General features: G+C 41.5%; 1 protein-coding gene and 1 long non-coding RNA gene across 3 annotated transcripts in view; one reads left to right on the forward strand and one right to left on the reverse strand.

Moving 5' to 3' along the window:
* The window catches only part of LOC128075017 (uncharacterized), a 234,328-nt gene that overhangs the window by 51,362 nt on the left and 159,716 nt on the right, over positions 1-23,250 (reverse strand). The gene's annotated exons all lie outside the window — the stretch shown is intronic.
* MTUS2 (microtubule associated scaffold protein 2) overlaps positions 1-23,250 on the forward strand; it is a 253,265-nt gene that overhangs the window by 532 nt on the left and 229,483 nt on the right. Inside the window, exon 1 of one of the 2 annotated variants that reach the window (XM_052671409.1) lies at positions 19,394-19,983. The exons of the other annotated variant lie outside the window; for it this stretch is intronic. The gene's annotated coding sequence lies outside the window, so the exon portion shown is untranslated. Of the gene's footprint in view, positions 1-19,393; positions 19,984-23,250 lie in introns of those variants that run through there. 2 annotated transcript variants of the gene reach the window in all.

Below are 23,250 nucleotides of genomic sequence, written 5' to 3' on the forward strand. Positions count from 1 at the left end.
TGAAGTTGTGCTCAGACATTGTGAACAATAATGTTGCTTGCTGAGATTTCTGGAAGGTCAACAATGATGACATACCTAGGGAAAAAAAAAATCGATAGCTTTGCTGGCAAATTGTAGGGCAGTGTTTGCCATTAGGCTGGGGACACTGGCTCCATAATTCATAATACCCCCCAGTAACATGCTGGAAATGACCCCGAAGCCTTGTGACTCCCTTCCAGCTGACCCTGAGTCAGGCAAGGAGCAGCACCAGCTTTGGCCAAGACAGAGGTAGCTTCACTGTGACCGAATAAAAGCTGAGCTCTGAGGTCACTTTGGTGCTTGGATGACAGTTACAAAAAAGCTATATCAAATTCAAAGAAAGAGCAAAGCAAGTTATTAGTGGTTGTTTCCAATATGCCTCGTTAAAGTGTTCCTTTTCATTAAGTATGTGTCATTATTATCAGGTGTGGAGTACTTGTTACCAGTCAGCTCAAAGAGGAAGAGGACATGTCTCTAATATTCGGAGTAAGGCGGTTAAGAAGCAGTTGGACATTTTGATTTCTTATGGCTAGGCAATTGGAAATTAAAGACCATTGGATGGGCACAAAAAAAACCAAAAAAAAACAAAAAAAAAAAAACCCAACAAAACAAACATTAGGAGTCTTGAAATGAGTTTGCTTCATGTAATGATTGTTGGAAATGCTGTTTGTGACAAACCCTGTAGCTAAAGCAGTTGGCTGCTGAAGAAGAAAATGCTGCCAGAAGTAGAAATCAAATAGAGCCAGAAATGTAGGGGACTATGTATAATTTGAGTGCTTCCTGCAAACCTGGAAGGATAGTTTGCTGGTCCATTTCTACCTCCTGTGCTCCTCTCTTTTGAAGAGGCTGGACCAAATAATGTGTATTTGTAGGATGCAGTGTGCTTTTCACTTTCCTCGTGTGGATCTTTGAGCTCTGAGTGGGAAGATGCAGTTTATACAAAAGCATAATCTTGCTCGAGTGATCTTTGTGTGAACTTGCAGTGCATTGCCCTCATAGCTGTGTCTGATGGGAGGTATTCTGACACACCATTAAAATGCTGTTCTGATGGCATTATTAAAAAAAAATTTAAGGAGTAGGTTGATGTGTTCTGCTTGGGAAGTTGTGGATCAAATAGTTGATAATATACATCTGCTTCAAAGAAGAATAGGTTTTTGCTGCTTTCAGCAATAACTAAAAATGCAGTGAAGCAATTTGACAATATTTGATGTCATCCAGTAATTTAACACTGGATTACCATTGAAATCTCATAAAAATACTGAAGCCATCTTACACTGTATCAGATGGATTAAACATGATTCACTTATTGCATTAAATTCCAGAGAGATTAATAATGTCTGGGTCATTGTTCCCTAGACTTAGAAATTGTAAGGCCAGAGGGACCCACATGAATATCTGTTCTTTCTACCCATTCTGTGTGGGTTGAAGGAGTGCCAGATATACCAGGAATCTTCCTTCAATTTTTTTTTTTTTCCTTTGTTCAGCAAATCATCTGGAAAGAGATCAAGTTCTTGATGTAGTGGGTGTCAGTAGTAACAAATCTGCCATGTCGCAGGTAAATTGTTGCAGTGAGTAAAGAGCCTTGCTCTTGGAAGCAGTCTGCAGCTCTCTTCAGCTTCCAAATGTTGTACCTTGTTTGTCCTGCTGGACTGGTAAGATATCTGTTTTCTCAGAAGCTGATTCTCCATTCCATGAGCCACTTAAAACTCATTTACTATGAGATGTGTTGAAGGATGGTAAATCTTTGAATTCAGATTTTCGTGTAATATGAGTTTAAATTAATGCGTAGTGTGAAATCAGGAACAGTAACATTAGCACACTACACTGCCATTATAAATGATGATGTAACTGTGTAGAAAGATGGGATTTACATGCCCAAGCCTATTTTCCATACAGCTGTGTTGATTGGTGTTGATTGTGCTACTGTCTTTCAATGCCTTATTGATTGTGTCCTGTGATAACCTTTCCCTGATGCTGCTAACTACTGATGTCAATCTGATGTTTTGATCATAGCTTCAGTTATCTCTCAACCTTTTAAAATATTTCCATTTTTAACCCTTTCCAGTTGTTAACAGCAATCATTGCATCAAGGAAGTTATTGGTGCATCTGCCCTCTGCTGCTATGCACAGGCTCTTAATTGTGTGGCTGTTTACATCTCTCAATTACTGATAGCATGGAGGGTATGTCATTGTCACTGAGATGTGAATATAGCATCCTGCATCTTTCTGAACATGAAGCGGAAGTAGTTGAATGCATTTGCTGTTCCTGAATTGTTGGATAGGTTTTTATGTGAACCCTTGGCATGCACTTAAATTCTTGTTATATTTAGGGTGGTGCTTCCACAAACATTACCAGACCTCTATTTTTTTTGCTTTTCTTCCATCACTTGCATTTATGCAGTGGCAATTTGTATTTGTTGTTATCAGTGTCCCTTTTCCCCATCTGTTAGCGCTGCGAGTTTGTTTTAAAGGCTTCTTTGCTGCTGGTGTTACACTGATTAGCCCAGATTCTTTAACCAAGAAAGCTTGCTTTCATGACTGTGGCACAATTATTTTTCTTTTCATTTTTGGTGTGTTATAAAGTATCTCTAGCTGAATGGTTCACCTGTATGCAGCAGAAGTTCAGTATAGCATTATCTGGAGATACTTCTACCTCTTGAGTTAACATGTGCACGAGTACTTGTGGACTTTCCAGTAGCATTCAAGTAAACTGCTTTTTCCCAACAGATTTCCTGCTGGAATAAAATTGTGTGCTAGTACTTCTTTTAAACTTTGAGGATATATGCCTGAGGAATGTCTCTTGCTGTTCTCTTACCTTACTTTGGATTTCTAGCAGACCTTGTCCTCATCTCACCTGATGGTTTGCCAGCAGTCCGGATTTCTCTTTTCCTGTACGTGTGATGTTCATGGTTTTATCTTATGTACACTTACTCCTGAATAACTATGGTGTTTTTTAAGCATTGGTTCTTACCATAATTTACCATTACTATTTTAACCTTTAATAGAAGTAAGCTTCACTTTAAGAAGGGAATTCTGTTGAAATTACAAGCCCAGCCATTGGAGTTCTAAGCAAGTATTGTTTGCCCTTTAAAAAAATGAAAAGCTATTCAAATACCAACAATACTGGCAAAGCACTGCCTTCTGTTGTCAGTGCTGCGATGTACAAGTCACAGATTCTTCGACAATTCATAATGACACGGGAAGGCCCTTGTTTGTCTGACATGTGCAGTGTGCAGCTCCTCGTCCATGTGACCTTTGCAGGCTGTGGTTGCTGCAGCACCACGGTGGGAGAAAGCAGACCTGAATTTCATGAGATGGAGTTAGAGTGCTGTGGTTGGCTTTGGGGTTGACTCCATATGGCAATGGAGGGAAAGGGCAGCAGCTGAGGTCAAAAGTTTATACATGTTTTCTCTTATTTGTGAAACACTTAGTGGCTGCTTCTCAGAACTTTATTAATTTACCAGGTTAAAGCAATGTGCTTTATAGAAATTGGCTTTTCACTATTTGAAATAAGTGACGTGTCAGCATGAGCTGTTGCTGTCTGAGCTGTCGCATACCTTGCCTGGTGAGGATCTGCAAGGAGATGAATGGGACCATCTCATGTGAACCAATTGCACAAGAAAGATTTGCGTCTCTGTTTAAACTGTGCTTAGCATGAAGGTGCTTGGGCAGCTGAGTGTCGACAGCAGAGAATTTGTAGAATAGCTTAGTGAATGTGTTCAGATGAATTAGGGAAGTTACCAGATTCCCAAGGGTAACAACCCCGTTCATGTATTGTGTAAGTGCGACATCCCAAATGGGATCCAGTCCACAGAAGAGGAACCTGCTTGTAAATGCTTTGGGGCAAGAACAGTTCTTCTATTTGGTGTCTTGTGGCTTAGTTATGAGTGATCCTACTTCACAGCATACTTCCAGCATAACAGATAAGACAAACGATATAAAAGATACTGAGAAGGACTAAGGAATTGTCCCTCTGCAGTGACAATAGAAACAACTTCATAAGTCCCTGGTTTAAATATAAAGTTACTTGCAAAGAATCTTCTGATATGATAATTACATTATTCATACTGTTTTTCTGAATTTCAAAACAAAGTGTGACCTTGATTTCAAAGTAAAGTGCATGAAAGCATGCTGTGCTTATTTTTCATAATTAATCATGTATAAACCAATTTTATGGCAAAACAGATAAATGAAATGTCAGCATACTAGTTCGTAAATACTGCACTTCAAGATGTTAGTGTGGTTTGTATCTTAGCTTTAAGAAAATCCAGTGTTTTTCAGTTTCATTGCAGGATAAGAGTACAGCATGCAATGTACTCTGCAGTTAAGCTCTAAATAGATACACTGTCTCAGATATATATTTTGTTCAGTACATAGAGTGACCAAGGTTGGAAAAGACCTTGGAGATCATCCAGTCCAACTGTTTACATACTATCACTGTTTCTTCACTAAATCTTGTCCCACAGTACAATGGCTAAATGTTTCTTGACTGCCCCCAGGGACAGTGACTCAACCACCTCTCTGAGCACCTGTTCCATGCCTGACTGCTCTTCTGGGGGACAAACTTTCCTAATATCCAAATTGAAACTCTTCTGGTGCAACTTGAGGCTTTTCCCTCTCATTCTATTGCTAATTATGCAGAAGAGGCTGACCTCACCTTGCCACAACCTCCTTTCAGGCAGTTGTAGACCACAGTAAGGTCTCTCTGAGCCTTTTCCAGACTGAGCAATCCCAGTTCCCCCAGCTGCACCTCGTAAGTCTTGTGCTCCAGATGCCTCACTGGCTTTGTTTTCCTTCTCTTAACATGCTCCAGGGCTCTGCTGCCTTTCTTATAGCAAGGGGCTCAAACCTGAAGATACTTGGGGTACGGCCTCACCAGAGCTGAGTACGGAGGGAGAATCACTTCACTGCCTCTGCTGGCAACACTGTTTCTGATACAAGCCAGGATGCCCCTGGAGTTCTTGGCCACTTGGGCACACTGCTTACTACTGCTTACTCATGCTCAGCTGAGCATCAATTAACACCCCAAGATCCTCTTCTTCCATACAGTCTTCCAGCCAATCCGCCTGAAGCCTGTGGCACTGCCTGGGGTTGTTGTGGCCACAGTGCAGAACCCAGCACTTGGTCTTCTTGAACTTTAATGCAGTTGGCCTCAGCCCAGTGATCCCACCTGTCCAGATCTCTCTGAAGAGCCTTCCTACCCTGAGCAGATTGCAACTTCCTCCCAGCTGCTGCAAACAACAAAAGCTTAACTCAAGAAATGCCAATAACCTCCTGTGAGTGTTGAGGATCCTGAGTCTTCCTTGGATGGTTAATCCAGGGACAGTTCAGGAGATGGTGTTTTCCAGAAAAGACAGGCTTAATCAGTAAATCTTTGGGCCAGTGCTTGTTCTCACCCCAAGGAAAGGTAAAAGGCATGCCATGAAGTCATACTGATGGGGACCATTTCTTTGGTGGGTAGATGGAATGCAGGGCCCATAGTCTTGTATACATACATGGCTTTGCAGAGTTCTGGCATCACAAGGGTCTGGGAATGCTGTAGGGTGATGGTAAGTGTGGGGTGGCCACTGCCAGAACAGGGTAGGTTTGCACATGGGAAAGGGGCTTGGGCTGCCACCTAGCCAGGCTTCTTTTACATGCATCTCCATCAGGAAAACCAGAAGTCACTGTGATACTATATAGGTAAAGCCATTTAATAGCAAATGCACCTGAATGTTGTGTATGGGTAACTTTACATAAGAGTTAACAGTGGCAGTTGATAATGTGTGTATTGTAAGTGCCTCTTTTAATAGGATTTACTGAATTCTACTGTGAAGTGTCACAGGACAACATTGTTATTTTTTAGTTCACTTGCCTCTACTTTGAACAAATTCTGGTGTTTAGTGTCTGTTAGATAGGCAGTATAATAGGTGTCAGCATTAGGCTGCATTGGGTGTGTAAGCTAATATTTGAGTCTTTCAGCTCTTCTTCCTAAGCTGCCAATTGGTGAAGGTACAGCTCAGATGATATAAAACAATTTAAACTTTCTCAGTGAACCAGTTTTGAGAAAGTTTTTTTTTTTTTTTTTTTTTCTTAAAATGCAGAGCTTCATGCTGGAGCAGTGTGATTAAAAGCCTATGGGGATTCAAGCATTGGGATGGTTTTAAGAAGATCAAGGGACTGAATGCAATTTTCCTGCAAATGATAATTAAAGAAACAGCATCCTCATTAGCATAATACAGTAAATGATAAAAAGAATTGGACAGATGCCTAATCTTGCAATGCTTCTTAATTTACAAGTGCATGTTTTAAAAAGAAAGCAGTTGAGGTCTGTTCTTCCCGGCAGCCCCTTTGAGTCACCAAAACTACTTCTTGCATAACTACATTTTTCAGTATTTTTCTTCTTTAGGACAACAAGTTATGTATTCCAGAACTCCAGACAAAGTCTGTTATACTTCTGTATGTAATAGAAACAGATAGGAGAGAGATCTGTGGTACTTCAGGATTTCTGTGATTGGATGCCTACCAGATAAAATTACACATCTGAGGAGAGTTTCTCAATTGGGATCATATGCAGCTCTAAAGAAGTCCAGAGGCAGCTGTCATAATATGAAACACTCATTATTTTGTTTATTTTCTGAGGTCACCACTCTGAGTTGATTATGTGCGAGGCCATGGAGAAATGTCTTTGAGAGCCCTATCAAGGAGTTAAGTTTTTAAAGTAAAATTTCTGACTTGTTAAAACTAGAAAGCCTTTTTTTTTCTTTTTTTTTTTTTTTCCCTTAATGCGAATTGTGAATCATACGTGGCAAGGAGTAATAGGTGTTGTTTGAGTTGATGCTGTCACTTGTTACCTATATTCTGTCCTTGTCCAACATAAGCTGCAGTGGTGTGCGATGGGGTGATGTGTCTGCACTGCTCAGTGCACCGCAGTGTGCTCTGCTCAGGATCTCTTCTGAGACTCATACAGTGCCCTGTAAAACACAGAGATTACACTATGTGCATTTTTCCTCTTTTGAAACTTGTGAAACATGCTGAGCATGTGAAGCTGAAGAGTCTGTTGTGAGCACGTGGGGTCAGCAAGAAGTCATGTTGAGAGCGCTAAAACTTGCTGGGATGGTGATGGATATCAGTGTTGGAGTGAGCGTGTGGGAGCCGAACCTGCTTTGGCCTTGTCCATGGTGCTGCTGAGAGTCATCCCTGGTGCAAGTGGTCCCCTGGGGCGTTGCCAGACTACTGAAAGGAGTTGTGTCTTAATTGGCAGTCCTCTTTGTCTTGTAGTGCTAGATTGTGCCTCTCTGAAAGACTGTAGGGGGAATAGTGTGTTTAATAAGGTTAAGTATATAGAGGAGAAAATGCTTTTTTAGGAATGAAAATGATTTCTCAGTGGGAGCTGGCTTCTGAATTATTCCACATAAGACCCAGTGCAAAGTAGGAGCTGACTGCAAATGGATGCTGGATTTTTCCAGCTGGAAGTAACCTTAAATCCTAGGGCTTCTGTCCAAATGAGAGCTAGCAAGCATTGCTGGTGAAGGGGGAAGGGCTTGTTCCTGCCAGAGCCAAGAGATCAGCTGGCACACACACCTCCTACCAAAACAGTATTCTGCCCATCTTAAATATAATACAATATGATAAGTGCAAATCCTTAGGTAATATAAAATAATCAGCAGATGAATACACTGAGAACCACACTCCAGAAAACCAAGAGATCTTTCAACCCTCTGTTAGGTGGTCACTATAGGTGATAATGTCTATTCTGTTGCAGACTGGGTTTCTGTTTGATGTCAGGAACTAAGGAACAAGGTGAATGATGTAATGCTATGTAATGCTTTAGAGTAAATATTGATATGTTCAGCAGACGTTGTGGTGAGAAACTTGATCTCTTTAAATCTCCAACTCTAAAGTCATTTGGAGTCAGTGGCCCTCCTGTTTGATTTTTCCGGTGTCTTAACACATCAAGCTGGAGCTGATCCTTTTATATCCTGCTAATCTCCTATATATGCTGAAGTAGTAACTGGAGGTTTCTGATAGATTAAAAAAGAGCACTATTGATCTTGCTTATACAGACACTTCCATACAGGGCTTTGAACTTGTGATCGTTCTGGAGAAGAAATGCAGTGAGTGATGTATGGTGGTCCCCAGCAAGGGTAGGTATTTCTGAAGAAATGTTGCAACTCATGCAGCTTTACAGTAGTCGCAAGTTACTGACACTGAAACACAAGAATCCCTCACTGTTAGCTGGTCCAAATACTGCTGGCACATCAACTGTGCCAAATCCAACACATTCTTGGTGTCCCTGCAGACATTCTTGATGTTTTCTTTGTCTACATCCTTGTTCTCTGCGTACTGTGCCTGCATGGTGCAGGATAGCCCGTGACCCTCTCTCATCCAATTCAAGGATTTGGGGGTATGTTGGGACTCAGAGCTGGCATTACATCTCATCTTCTTTCAGGGCTGGGAATAATGCAGTCAGTGCAGCAAGGAGGCGTGTTGCCCCTCCAATTGGGATGTGGTGGCAGTGTGCTCACAGATCTGGATGCTTGGTTTTCTCATTTTTGTCTAGCCAATGTTCCTGCAGAGCTTGCTACTGCTTTTGCATGCTGTTTTCCCCATGTTCAGGTTTTCTGGTAGTTTATTTCATGGCAGTTTTACTTTATTTCTCTTGCAGATATTCAGCTACCCAATGATTTTCTTTACTGTCAGATTTACATATATGCTATTTAGATATAACCATTCACAGAATCACCAAGGTTGGAAAAGACCTTCAGGATCACCCAGTCCAACCATCCACCTATCACCAATACTACTCACTAAATTGTGTCCCTCCACGCAAAATCCAACTGTTCCTTGAACATCTCTTCCAGCATGGATGACTCGTGGTGGAGTCACCTCCCTGGCAGCCTGTTCCAACACCTGACCACTCTTTCAGAGTTCAAGCTGGGCTTTTGCCTTCGTGATTTTTTCTCTCTACCCATCTTAACTACTTCTCTGTACTCTTTCTGAGTCGCCCATCCCTTCTTCCACAGGAGGTAGATTCTTTTTCTCCCAGAGTCTCAAGAATAGCTCCTTGTTCATCCAGGCCAGCACATTTTGCGGCTCAGGGACAGCAAGCTCCTGCACTTTTAAGGCTTCCTTCTTGAAAGGTGACCAGCCATCGTGGACCCCTTTACTCTCTAATAGTGAAACCCAGGGGATTCCCTCTACTAGCCTTCAGAATAATTCAAAGTCCCCTCTCTGGAAGCCCAAGGTAGCAGTTTTGCTGTTCCCCCTCCTGGCTCCACCAAGAATTGAGAATTCTACCATTTCATGGTCACTCTGTCCAAGACAGCCTCCAACCTCCACATCTCCCACCAGACCTTCAGACCTTCTCTGTTTGCGAACAGCAGGTCAAAGCAGGGCAGCTCCTCTCATCAGCTCTCTCACCAGCTGCATCAGAAAGTTATCCTCCATCCGCTCCAGAAACCTCCTAGACTGCTTCTTCTGCACTGAAATCTAATCTCTATGGTCTGAAGTCACTTAGTGTTGGGGGAAGGAAGCTAAAAAGGCTAATGCAGCTGCTCTCAGAAGCTAAAATAACACTTGACAAATGCACTTAATTTATTTTAATTGAGGTTTGGAGGAGGGACAGTGACTTGTAATTCTTGAATTTCTTCTAGTTGTAAAAAATCATTAAAGCAGATGCAAGTAAATAAACTTGGGCTAGGTTATTTTTCCTGCTGATAATAAATAGGATCTTGATCTGGCATTTGTACTTCTTATTTCTCCTGGACTTCAAATAATTCCTGTCAGATTTCATCTACTGGTGCTGTGTTGCAGTTACTGTCAGTGTTTCTCTCCTGGTATCCATCACTACAGTAGCTGAGAACTATTGAGTTTTTTTTCTGGGAAACTTTTCTTCCCATAAAGGGGCTTTACTTTTTTTCTGTAGTGTCTTCATATTATATCAAGAACTGAGATACTGTCCTTCAAAATGATTTTCTCTTTCAGAAGAGGAGAAAAACACATGCGCACACAAAACCCCCCACAAGCTTACCAGACTTAGCTTCATTGCATGCCTTTTTCTGCACCCAAATAGTATTCCCAGTAGGTGTAGTTACGTATCAAGATCTTTCTGAAAGAGAGACTCAGGCTGCTTCATGTATGAACTTTTTTATTTTAAATAAAATCTCTGAAATATTCTTGAAGTATATATTTCAATGTTAATATATGTTATACTTATGTTGAGAACTTTATGAATAGAGAACCTGTGTTTCCCTAAGTGTACATCTTGTTTTAGAATGTGTATTTCTCAATTTCTACTAATAAGAGCAATATAAATATTTGATGTATTTAGAATTCTGTGCCACTATAAATTAGAATAGAACACAGTGAACTGTGAACATCTCATGCTTCAAAAAGAAACCTGCATTATTCTATTTTTGCTGTGAATCCATGTTCCACTCATACTGAATTTCAAAGACTACTCTGCTAAACTTTCCTGGGCAATTGGCTTGGCAGCTGTTAATTTAATTCCCATATAGTGCTAACAGGATATAAATTAGTGCTCTGGGGACTGCTGATAATGTTCAGTGAAACTTTGAAGGATACGAAAGGGATGGTGTTCCTAAACAGTGGAGGAGGTAGGTAAAGTTTTACGGGGAGGAGGGACCAGGTGAAGGAGTTGGTAGAGAATAAACTTGCTGTGATGACTGGAGGAAAAACAAGTGCTGATCGTCACTGTGGCTGCGAATGTCCCAGCAGTTCCTCCCTGTCTCTTCTGATCTGGTTGTGTCCTATCCCCTGGGAGCTTTTTCAGCCCAAGTTTCCAGCAGCCTCTCAACTTTCCAGACAATTTTCTTTTTCTGTTTTCTTTTTATCTTTCAGGCTAAGAATTGTGGAAATACATAATTTTTTGTGTGTCCTTTGTAAGAATGACTGAGTTGCTTTTGACAACTATTGAGTGTTTTCAAACCCTGCCCTTCTTGACACACTTCCTCTTTTTTTTTTTTTTTTTTTTTTTTCCAGCTTTTTTGCTAGGAAAAATGAATGTTTCCAATTTTGCATTCCTTGCTGTTGATCTATACCAATAGCTTTCCCTGCCTCCCCTCTCTGGTCAGGAGAGTAGAAAGTGCTCGTCTTCACATCTTCACTAAATACTGTGTATTTGTTACAGAATCATTCTTGGCTGGTTTGCTTCTCAACAACCCCCTCTTTGCCTCTTGAAGCATTTTTTTTGTTGTTGTTACACTTCATTGTTTGAATCTCCAGGGACTGCCAACTGTTAGAGTGAGGTGTCAGTGATTATTGAGGATAATGGTCTAAAAGAAAAACAAACAACAGAGTTCTTGTTGTGTAATAAGATTAGTGCTTCTTCAGTAATAATGGTTCAGATTTAAGTTTTTCTAATTTTGCAGAAAATTAGTAGGAAAAATATTTAAAGAAATTCAGTTTTTCTACCCTTGATTGAAGCCTTTCCTGGGAACGCCTATTCTCTTTTCAAAGATGAGCAGTTTAAGTGAACTTTATCAATTGTGGCTTTTTTGTTTTTTTGTTTTTTTTTGCATTTTAGACTTCTAATGACTAAGCATTCCAACAGAATACTGGGCATTAGCACAAAAGAGAACTACTTGCTGCTTCAATATCTTCTCACGCTTTCCATTGAGGCAGCACCAGCAATTTACTGTGATGTTATACCTGACCTGTATGGTGTTCAGCTACGGATACCTGCCTTCGTTGCTTTGGAATGACATGCTTTCATGTGTGGTGCCTAAAGTAGGCTTTTAAATAATGATGCAGAATGTGCCCTTCCACTCTGAGATGTAGGCCTTGTCAAGAGATTTACTGGCTTTTCCTATCCTGCATGTTGCAGGATTGATCATGGGATATCTTGCCAGATTAGTCCTTTCCTTTAAGTCCTCTGAAAGTTTTATGTGGATGCCATTTCCCCTCACCATCATCTTGTATTCCTCAGTGAAAATGAGTGTTCTTCACATCTCGCAGTTGCAGTTTCAGAGACTTTTTTCTCTAAATATATGAATTTGCCAGAGGCTTCAAAGGCGTCTTGAATTGATTGGGAACACATTCTTCAAATATGTACAAGTTGCATAATGTGGTCTGAGTGGATTGAGGCTACTGGATCTTTATTGTTTTATCATATTAGAAATACAGTCTCTTCCCTGAGGACTATAAAATCCTGAAGGAATTTTATTTCCTTCTTGTAAATGTTTCTAAAGGAATTTGGATTTTGTCCTGGCTTGCTGGTTTCTAGCAAAGCAAATGGCATTTGAAGTAATTATTACTGTTGCAATATCCTTTAAACTGGACTAAACTGTGTTCTTGGCGTACAGATTTCCTCAGCTACTGGAGATGTGAAAACTGCTGTGGCCTTTTGATCAGCCAAGGGAGTTGCATTAATCCTAGGGAATAAATGCACCTGTAGATCTTTGAAAGGATTGTGTCCTGAAGGAAATGCAGGACATATGAATTTGATGGTCTTTGAATCTTTTCTATTAGGTGTAAAATTTCCTCTGAGCTGAAGCTGCCTGTTGCAGGACTTGGGGTTACTTGCACGTGATTTGAGGGCACTGTAAAAAGGATCCATTTCCTGAGCATCTCTAAATGCATTGGGCATCCAGCTGAGCTGAGAGTGGATCTGGCCCACGTGATGTCGTATGCCTTTATGGCAAAATAGGACAGAGCAAGTCAGAAGTTCCTCTTTGCCTTTGCGAAGTGAGCTTAAAGTTGTAAACAGTTTTTCTTCACTGGAGAAGGTGGTTGGTTTCTATTGCCAGTGGTTTCCATTCTCTGCTCCATGCTGCTTAGTGTGCAAGCCCTGTTCTATACACCACTCCTTCATCCATAGTCACTAATGGAGGAGATCATTTCTCTTCTGTGAGCACAATTAAGTGTGTGGATATTGTCATCAGAATAAGGTGGAAGGTTTTTGCAGCCTTATGTTGTTGCAGTGATAGAATAGCTACTCAGTGGAACAGATACAGATTGTAAGAGGAGACTGTTGAGCGGTCCTCTTCCCACGTATTTGGCAGAACTCAGCCCTCTGCTTCATGGTAACTTTTATATTCTTAGAGCTCCTCCGGAGTGTTGCTCTGCTGAGTGGCCGGAGAGAACTGTCTGGGATACGTGGAAGAGTGAATATGAAAACATCTCTGATTATGCACTGTATGTAATCTTCTTATTAAACTATCAGCAGTAAGTGGAGCATTGATTTGTGTAAACTGTGGTCCTTTTAATATTTAGGAGATGCTGTTAGTGTGATGACTAATGCCTCCTTTCCCAGCTACATGAAGACATTGAATGTGCACAGCTTTAGTTCTTTATTCATGCTTCCAACTGATCATTTAGTAGGCTGCTGCTGGCATGGCTGGGCCCTGCAAATTGCAGGAGGGTGCCCAGAATGATACATACCATTACACGAAAGTGCTGGCCCTGCCTGCAGGGAATTGTGATGAAATGAATTAAAAATATCTGACTCACTAAGGCTGATAAAACTGAACTGCTCTCACTGGTGAGCTGTTAAGCGTCAGTGTCTTTGGGCATGATGATACACCACAGCAGGTGTAATGAGTAAAATAAAATCTATTAACAGTGTTACAGGTCTTTCTTAGCTAATTGAACCTAATTATGTAAGAATCCTTGGCAGAATCAACTGTGTCTTAAAATGGTACTTATCACTTTGTTTTGTTAAATTATGTAAGAAAACATTAGTACAGTATGACTGCAAGCATAACTTAAAGCTAAGTAGAAATACAGAAGGAAAAGCATGAAACTAAGGCTGGAGAAAACAGACTAAGGAGAACAACTAAGAGAGAAAACTGGAAGGAAACAAAGGGATGGGCAGATAGAGTTTGGAGGGCTGAAGAGGAAGTAAAATTCAGGAATCCAAGAGAAGCTTTCAAAGAAGCAGGGGAAGTGGTCCATGGTATGTTAGAAACAGGTACTGTTCTGCACAGGCTTTACCTCACTGGTGTGTGCTGTAGACTCAGAAGAGAGCTGGAAGATATTTCAAGACATCTTTTATACTTCTCTTCCCCAGGGCAGGATCATGTGCATGCTTTAAGATGTTGCTGACCCATTTTCATGTGCACTGAAGAGAATGCTTGGCACTCATTAATTGCACGGGTACTCTTTTGGACTGGCCCTGCTCAGGCATCTGGAAATATTTAATTGATGCTAAGCATGGCTGGAGGCTGAATCTAGTTACTAGAACAGTCCCTTCAAGTCCTTTAACTGTGTAAGTAGCCACGTGTGTGCATTAGATACCAGTAATAGGAACAGGAAACCAGTCCTTCAGGAGAGTATCTGCATTGCTACATATAAATGAACTGTAATTGTTTTGGTTTTTTTTTTTAAAGGATGGCTTAGTTTTGGCATCCACAGAAATGGCAATGGGTACCTCTTCTTGTTTGGCATTTCTTGTTCTCACCAGAGATCTGTTACTGGTGATTCATGACCTTTTTGCCAGGACAGCACCCATCTTTGCTTCTGTTTCACTACTTGTGTTTCAGTCATTGGCCCTTAAAGCTGGAAGTAGAGCAAAAAGTCCCATGCTTGTAAATGAGAGTTCTTATGCAAAGTTACCAGTATTTATAAAGCTTTTCCTAAATAAAGCATGTGCATCATGTCCAAATAAGAATGCCAGCAAAAATAAGGGAAGAAGGAATAAGCTTCTTAAGTGACTGGAGTCAGACAACTTTGAGGAACTTATTTGAGTATTAGGACTTCCAGTTTTCTTTCCTTTCTAATACAAACAATGGAGCATTCCTCTATAACTCACAATTGGAAATGCAAAGTGATTCTGAAAAATGAATCCCTGTCACCTACTGCTACAACTGTACATGAAGTGACATCTACCAAAAATCAGAGCAACTAAAAAAAAATACCAGTGCTAATTCTGAAGTTTTGAAGCCTATATAATTATGCGAATGGTCACAAAATCATCAGTAGAAATAATGAAGCTTGGTTTCCATTGGGTTTTCTTCATGATTAAACTGGGTTATACTAAACCTTCCTTTATCAGAAGCCTCATGCAGGAGGGCTGTAATAGCTGGAGAAACATCAGTCACAGCTGCACCCTGTTAGACAACAGGCTGTCACTGTGAGAGAAAAATGCTGATGAAGAGATGAATTCCTTGGTGCCTCATGACATCTTATTTCAGTTGTAGCTTCCCCATCATTAAAGAAGACCTCTTTCTCATGGAGGCTTTTTATTGTCATGTGAAATTAAAGCTTACTTTACAGTCTTCTTTCAGTCTTCTTTATAGAGCTCTCTTTTCCCTGCTCATTGACTTTCACAGAACTTGTAAGAACTCATTTCTTTTTCCTTCAAAGCTTCTTGAAATTGGTCAAGAAGTTACAAAGGGAGGCACGGCACATATCCATGCTCTAGTTGCTTAGGATATGCTCGTGTGCTGTTACTTTACATACTTCTAAGAGCACATTCCATTTCTGATGGCTAGATCTGCGTGGGTGAGTGTTTAATCCTTGTGTATCTTATGCATCATTTTTAGATTGCTCTCTGAAGTTTTGTGTTCATATTGTGATCAGAGTTGGAGTTGAGATGGGGCCTTGCCTGATCTGAGGGCAACTGCTATGAAAAGTATTTTCAATGTTCTTTGTAGGAAGATGATCCAAGTATAAAATACCAGCAGTGACATCTGAGTGTGGTAAATGGGAAGCAGAAAGTTAGTCCTTGTTGGCAGCATCCTCTGAAAAGCTAGAGATGAATGTGTGTGAGGAAACAGGGATGTTGTCTGAAACCATCTTTTGTGACAGGTTTTCAACTGTAGGAGGATTTTCATCTCTGAGGCCTCAATCTAGTAGACCCTACAAACAGCCAATTAGTTTACATTTAAAAAATCCTGGTTTACTATTTGATGAAGAAAAAAAAAAAAACCACAACAAAAAAAACCAACAAAACATTAGACAGCTGGGCTTCTTCTGCATGAGAGTTGTTATTCTCTATTGGGAATTATATGTAGTGATAGTGGAGGAAAACTGGTTCTGATGGTGATCTTGGCTTGTTGCTCTGTAATAGACACTCACTTGGATGCCATCACATTAGGTAAGTGATGAGTAAGCATACTTCAGAAAGTCATTTTAGCTTGAAGTCAGTGCTGACGTTTTTCCAGATGCTGTGATTACAAAAACCCTTTGAACTGTGAAACGTGACATAGGTGAGACACAAGTTCTTACTAGGTGAATAAAGCCTTTTAGTTTTTACTTCTAGTGCTGTTGCTGCTTCTTGTGTATTTCTTGGGTCAGTGTGGTTTTGTCTGATTTCATACTTACATGATTTTTTGGGGTATATTCCTTTTTTGTTTTTGTAGGGTTTTTCTGTGTTATTGCTGTCTGAACTTATGAGGATTGTTGGTATTTGTCACCAGCTTTCCTCTAGGAAATCCTAGAGGTAAAATGGGCATCCTCTCCTTTAGCAACTCATTGATCTTTGTACAAGACAGGAGCTCAGGATAAGTCAGCAGGTGTAAGAGCACTGTTTGCTTCAGAACTGTACTGGAAAATAAGTGGTATGTTTATCCATGCTTACAAGGAGATTCTTAGCTACAGCTATCAAGTGTTTATTCTGAGTAAAATAAGGTGCCCAAGACAGCTCTTGTTAGGAGGTAGAAATCACAAATGCCTAACACAGGCTTTCAGCTGTTAGAATAATCAGCAACCAAACCCTATCAAAAGAGTATAGCAAATCCTATTTGCGAGTAGCCCTCAAATAATTCATAAAACAATTCTGCAAAGTAAAAGCACAACAATAAATGGTATTAGTGTAACTTAGAATCCAGACTCCAGTTCACCTTTATTTCAGCAAGTTTAGGTGTTGAATCTCTGATGAAGTATTATGTATCAGGGGAGGCATACAGTTTGCTTTTTGTTGTTCTGTAGCCATAAGTAGCTCATAATAACTTGGGTTCCGTTAAAAGAAGCCCATCTGTTACAGTTCTTGTTTTCTTATCCATCATTTAAGTGGTAAACGTTAAGCCATAAATTCTTCAGTGTTCTTCCCTTCAACAAAGAAAATATGATTAACTGTTTACATTATAGTGAAAGCAGTGCAAAGCACACGTGCAGGAGTGAAATCATGAGCAGCTGCTTTATGCAGAACAATTTTCAATAAAACAATTTTCAATACAAAACAATTTTCAGTACAAAAATTTCTCATTGCACATTTACCTGCTTTTCAAGCTTACCTTCTTTCAGATCAGAGGAAAAGCAGCCAATTACACCCTGTGAATTTTTCAGACAAATCTTTGACTTCACTTGTCCCTGTGCCCCTTATGTGTTTAGTGGATATGAAATCTATAATTTAAGCTACAGTGAGTTGCTGTAGCACTGCCACCCAAGCAGTGTCAGGAGATATTGTTTCTTGTCTACCAAGACTTATAATCAGAACAATGAGTAATACTTTTTAAAAAGCTTTTACCTGGAAAACAGCAGGAGATGTGCCTAGAAAGTGTTTCTAGGCACAAATTGCTGATAGGCAGTCATTGTTGCAGTTGTTTGCATCAAATTTAAGTTCCCCTTTGTTTCTGCTGTCACGCTGTTCTTTTATAAATCTTTCTGAACTTCAGGTTTTCCTTCTTCAGTGGCATCTCAACAGCCATTTATTTTAGGGTTTTAAGTATTGCTGCCATGACAAACATACCACTTCTTGCAGATTTTTCTGGTGTAACAGAGTTGAATAGAGAAAGAAACAGTAGGATTTCTGCAAACAACCACAGTACTATGATGAACTGTGGGTTTGTCTGTGTTAAGAGATGAAAAGCAGTGCCAGGCCCCTGGGAGCTGGTTGAAGATAAAAGTGCCAGCTACCTTTATCCAGTGACTTCTCAAGTTTGTTTTGGGAGTTCAGGGCATATTTAGGTGGTTTGCTTGCAGCCATGTCTTTCAGTTGCACCTTGGAAGGTGGTCTTATCCTTGGGAAGCTCTCTGGTCATGTCTCTTTTTATAAGGATGGATGTAGTCTGAGAGTTCCTCGAGCAGGCTGAGCTAGTAGTGCTGACAGCTGCAGGAGAAGACAGCAGCTCTCCTGCAAGGGATCAGAACTGTGTAGGTGCTCTCCCACAAGCTGAAGTAGTTGTGATGTTGGTGGAGATGGGCAACAGTGTGGTGGCATGGCTCCTCTGCTCCACTGCCTGATGTGTGTCCTTAAGGAAGCTGTAGGCTGTGATGAGGCTTCCCCTCGGCCTTCCTTCCTCCAGGCCGAATGAACCAAGGGACCTCAGCCAACCTCCGTGCACCTTGTGCACTCTAAAGCCTTCCCCATCATCATAACCCTCCTTTGGATGCTCTTTAATAGCTTTATGTCCTTCTCATTTTGTGGCACCCAAATTTGCACGCAGTGCTTGAGATAAGGCTGCACAACAGACAGTAGAGCAGTCACTCCCCTCAGCTGGCTAACAGTGCTTCCACAGAAACACAGAGTGGCCTGGGTTGATCCCTCAAGGATCATGAAGCTCCAGCCCCCCTGCCACGTATAGGGCCACCAACCTGCCTATTTAATACTAGACCAGGCTGCCCAGGGCCCCATCCAACCTGGCCTTGAACACCTCCAGACACGGGGCATCCACAACCTCTCTGGGCAGCCTGTTCCAGCACCTCACCACTCTCTAGTAAAGAATTCCCCCTGACATCCAACCTAAATCTTCCCGCCTTCAACTTAAACCTGTTTCCTCTTGTCCTGCTGTTATCTACCCTTTCAAAGAGTTGAAAGAGTTTTATTTCCCTCTATCTCTTTTTTTCATCTCCACCTTTTTTTTCCCTCTCAGATTTTCTTATGGTTGTCCCCATTCCCAGTCTGGGCTCTAATTGATCTCAGAGGGTCCCTGCCTGTCTCAGCATCATCCATGCTGTGGGGTTTCCCAGGGTTGTCCTGTCATGTCAGCAGCCAAAGACTTTGGTTCCTTGGGACTGATAGCTCCCAGAGGAGGTGTTGACTTATCATCCCTGCCTGAATGAGCTTCAGAAAGAAAAGTTTTTAGTCTTTCCCAGTGCTGGTGCAGTTTGGTGAGATTATTTTTCCTTCTAAAAGGAAAAACTAAACTCAAACTGGAATACACACTTTGCTGTATAGGAGAAGGAAACAAAAGGATAATAAATGATGGCAGCTGGGCAAAAAACTATTTGGCTATTGTATTTGTGCAGAAAAGTTTCATAAGAGAGGTAACAGCTTTACTTGTCCCCATGTGCACTGGTCAGAGCAGTAGGGGAGAGGGGAGGTGGCTGCCTGGGTACCTCAGATTGATGCTTTGGTGGTATTTTCTGAACTGTAGCAGCAGGGTTTTCCTGCCAGCACAGCGGGATCTGCAAGCAGCAGCTTCCCAGCTTGATTCTGGGAACAGCACCAAACTCTACAGCACACAGCAAGCTGGTTTTGTGCTTGGTCGGAAGTAGGCTGATATGATGCAGTCCTCCAAGAACCTGACAGAGACAAAATCTGTTTGAGAAGGATGTTTCCCATGTGAGGTTCAGAGCCTGGGATGACTTTCCTGCCAGCACACTCGGTGAGTGTGCGGCTCAGCTACTGCCTTTGGTGAAATTGCGGGAGAAGGGAGATCACTGCCGTTCACCAGCAGCACCCTGAGCCAGCTCATCCTTCTAGCTATTTCTGTCTGCACTTATCTATAGCATCATCCTCCTTGTGCCTGTGTACCTGCCAAGCATTCAGAACAGGCATGGCTGTGGCAGCCTCCTCATTTCTCTCCAGCCTGAAGGATAAATAACTGGATTGCTTTTCAAAATTCTTTTCCTGCATCAAGAATTTACAGCAGGAAAGCAGGAGAAATGCTTTCAGGAACAGGTGGACAGGTGGATACAGCCCTACTCCTTAGCCCCTAGGGAGATACCTCTTTGGAGAAGATGTTTTCCTGGAGTGAGATATGGTCTTGGGTAACAGTGGCATACCAGGAAATCGTGACAGAGAAGACCTGGATCTAACTTGCTTGCAGAGGGACCTGGAGCAGAAAGCTGGATGCTTGGGTGAGTTCATGTAGCTGGCTTGTAGAGTGTGGCATATGTTCTTCTTTGTTACAATCTGAGTTATCTGATGTATAAGACAGCAGTACCAAAAATCCTAGCATCTATATGCTGTCTATATGCTAGATGTTGTTTGCGTGCTCTGGGGTTTTGTGTAGTTTGGGCAGTGAAGGACACCACTCTGAGTTTAGTACAACTACAGCTATGGTTTGTAGCTTTGTTCCCAACTAGGAATCTCAGTGTTCACCTCTGAAGTTGTGCAAACGTGCAGACTCACAGGATTCATGCATTGCCTGAGTCTCTGTAACAACTCTGGTTTGAGCCAGTGAATTTCACTGTGAGTGAGAACTGGGTGGGATTAAAGTATGTCCTCTTCCACTTTCTGCCATGCAGATGTATGACTTCAGAGACAATGAAGCAAAGGTTATGTATATAACATACAGCTTCTGATCCTTAAAGTACAAGCTGTAGGTTTAGTGAGATTTTCTTTTAAATATAAGTTCTGAAGACAAAAATCGCTATCTATTTGTAAGTAACCAAACTGTTTCAGTGTGCAGCTGTCAGGACTTCTCGTATTATTTTCCTATCCTTCTACGGGTTGAAACTGTCATTGTGGCATTTGAAATAAAACTTGGATTCAGGCAATCTTTATTGATATTTGTTTGTAAAATCTGTGATTTATTTAGGGATTCCTATGGAAATACCTACATTGGAAGCTCTTTGAAGATAAAGGTACTCTGCGTAGTGTTTCTTTCAGTATTTGTTGCGTAGAATTATTTTACAACTATTGGTTTGCGAAATTTAACTTTAAAACCTTGGTGGTTTTTAACACTTCCACAGCAGTGTAAGAGTATTTGTAGTTGGCTTCTGCCCCAGTGGAGCACATGGGCTCAGATGGCTTTGCTCTGCTGGCTGTGGTCTGGATGATGCTTCTGGCCAAAAGCTGAGTTTTGAGCTTTCTGGCAAGTTGCCTACAGGATGTTAAACCTGACAGACCCATGGAAGAGCGTATTTTGTCCTGGTGGTTTGAAGTTATCTGTCTTGAGATGAATCAGGTATATTTGAACAGATACACATGAAGTTTTTTACTTCTCTCTCATTCTATAAGTACAGGTAGGCAGTTCTTATACATATGTATCAATTGATGAGAATGGTAGGAGGTGAGGAGTCATTTTGCTGTCTAAAAGTAGAGCTAGTTATTCAGACTGCCAACTCCAAGGAAAAAGTATACAGCTCGTCTCATGTAAGTGCTCTGGAGGAGCTTTGTCCCCTTTGGGTATGTAATGTCTATGCAGTTAAACAACTTAGTTCCCCAACTCAGTCTCGTGTCCTGATCTCAGTCCAGCAGGCTGGATGCATGTTACATGCTTCTCATGCTTGTCTTCTGAAGCAATCTAATTACCTCCCTCTGGGACAAAATATGTGGTAGCTTTGAGGATGCCTTACTGGAAGACTCGGGCATGATATCAGAACGGGTCTGGCTTTCCAAATGTCCTCCAGTGGTACCCTAGTGCAAGGGTTACCAAAAATACTCAGATGCCTATGCCTTGCTCTAGGACACGCAGTGTGGCATTTACACAGTTAAAATAAATAAAAGCCAAAATAAAATACTGCCCTGGTGAGCTACAACACAGACCTTACATTGGGCAATTTTGAATGGAGAAATGAAGCAGTTGCTATGTTGCTATGTAGCATCTTGTGGGCATGAGTCTTAACATATGAATGTAGCTAGGTTAGATCTGTGGGTGCTTTAGGACATGAAATCTGTCCATGGCATCTGTTTTTGGAAGGGTGTCTATTGGTGAGGGAAATGCTTACCCGTGAAGTTGAACTTGATGCATTTCAGGCAGCTGACAGATGGAGCAGATCTTAACCTGGTGTGCCTTGCACAAGGCCACCCAGCAGGTGAATGTCAGCGCTGGATGCAAAAGCTTGACTCATATTATTCCCTGGGACAAACCATCTCTCCAGCATCCATACATCCCTGCTTTGTGCTGTCCTCATTCTTGTGTGATTTGTGAAATGCCTGGTAAAAAGCCAAATGCCTTCGTGCCTCCCAGTGGATCTAGCTGAGAAGTGCTTAGCACCATGGCTATGGGAGGATTTGAAATCGGCAGCATCTGTGGGATAAAAGAGAAAAACAAGGGAGAACAGTTATGTTCCTAGATTTTGAAAAGAAAAACAAAAGGACCACAGCTGAGACCCAGTAGTGCAGCCAAGTTGGCAGGTACCTGCTGTTGTGGTCACAGTGGCCCTAACCAATCCTTTACAAGCTATTAAACCACACATTTGTGAACACAGCTACACCATGCTCCTTTTCATTCCAGTTCCTATGGAAACATGATGTAAGAATGTCTAAAATAGGTACAGTGCTTTGAAATTATTATTTTGATCTTTTTTTTTCCCCCCAGATTTCCTTCATTACCTTCTAACGCATTAAAAAGGTCACTGCCATCATCCATCAGTGGTGTTCTACCCTGGGTTGCCAGGTTTCTGCATCCTGGTACCTAAATTCCTACATGCAGACTATCAATGCTCCCTTCCCCCAAACTCCCTCCCCTTCAGTGAGGCAACATGCTGCGGGTGTAAGTGTTAAACATTATATATAACACAAATGCACTAAACAGATCTTGGATCCAGCTCCATCTCTTACAAAACAAATGAGAAATGCACGGCTCTTTGCAGCAACAGGTGAAGGTACAAGCTTTTCCCTCCTCCTATTGGGATCATGGCATAGTGTTGGCTGGGAGGAAGTGCTGGAGGTCACCTGGTCCAGCTGCCCATGGAAGCACATCTATCCTCAGTGGTGGTGATGGAGATGGTGGAGCACTGGATGGGCATTGTATGAGTCCCCCCTACCTTTCTGAGAGAGACAACACTGGAGGACACCGTGGGTTCTTGAAAATGAAATTTCTCTGCCCACAAAGATGTGTACTCTGATAAATGAAAAGAGGACTGTGTCTTTTAAAGCGTGTTCCCACAGTGTTCCTGTGTTTTCTTGCATGTGTTGTAAAGCCATCATCTCTTTGAGCAGTCTCCTTGACCTAAGTAAAGTCTAGGATTTTTCAAAATAGCCAAGTCCTGTTTTCAAAAGCCTCCTTTGATGGGAGAGCCTTAGGAGAGCTAGTGCTAAATCCAGCAAAGGACTAAAAAGCCTTGTTTAAAACCAAGACCTAATTTTTATCACTTCTAGGTTTCTGATGTCTTGCAGTACTGTGCCCTAGAACCGAGTGTAAGGCACCAGAGGAGAGCTGGAGACTTGTCTGTGGC

Source organism: Tympanuchus pallidicinctus, unplaced genomic scaffold, assembly GCF_026119805.1.
Source record: "Tympanuchus pallidicinctus isolate F22 unplaced genomic scaffold, pur_lepc_1.0 scaffold11, whole genome shotgun sequence".
Taxonomy (NCBI): domain Eukaryota; kingdom Metazoa; phylum Chordata; class Aves; order Galliformes; family Phasianidae; genus Tympanuchus; species Tympanuchus pallidicinctus.